Genomic DNA, 231 nt, shown 5'->3' on the forward strand with positions numbered 1-231 from the left:
ACACGGCTGGAGTCTGTCTCTGTTCTGTTTGAATCATCTGACTACTGTGAGCCGTGAGAGAAACAGCTGACACACATGAAGAGCACAGTGCATGACTGCAAGGTAACACATGCACGCACGCACGCACGCACACTCACTCACTCACTCACACACACACACGCAAACACACACACTCACTCACTCACTCACACACACACACACACACACACACACACACACACACACACACAC

At 51.1% G+C, this 231-nt stretch overlaps 1 protein-coding gene across 1 annotated transcript in view; it reads left to right on the forward strand.

Annotated features, from left to right (window-relative positions):
• Positions 1 to 231, forward strand: part of LOC107668684 (protein NLRC3-like) — a 35,720-nt gene that overhangs the window by 8,137 nt on the left and 27,352 nt on the right. The gene's annotated exons all lie outside the window — the stretch shown is intronic.

The sequence above is a fragment of the Sinocyclocheilus anshuiensis genome, unplaced genomic scaffold (genome assembly GCF_001515605.1).
Source record: "Sinocyclocheilus anshuiensis isolate Anshui unplaced genomic scaffold, SAMN03320099.WGS_v1.1 scaffold156, whole genome shotgun sequence".
Lineage (NCBI taxonomy): Eukaryota > Metazoa > Chordata > Actinopteri > Cypriniformes > Cyprinidae > Sinocyclocheilus > Sinocyclocheilus anshuiensis.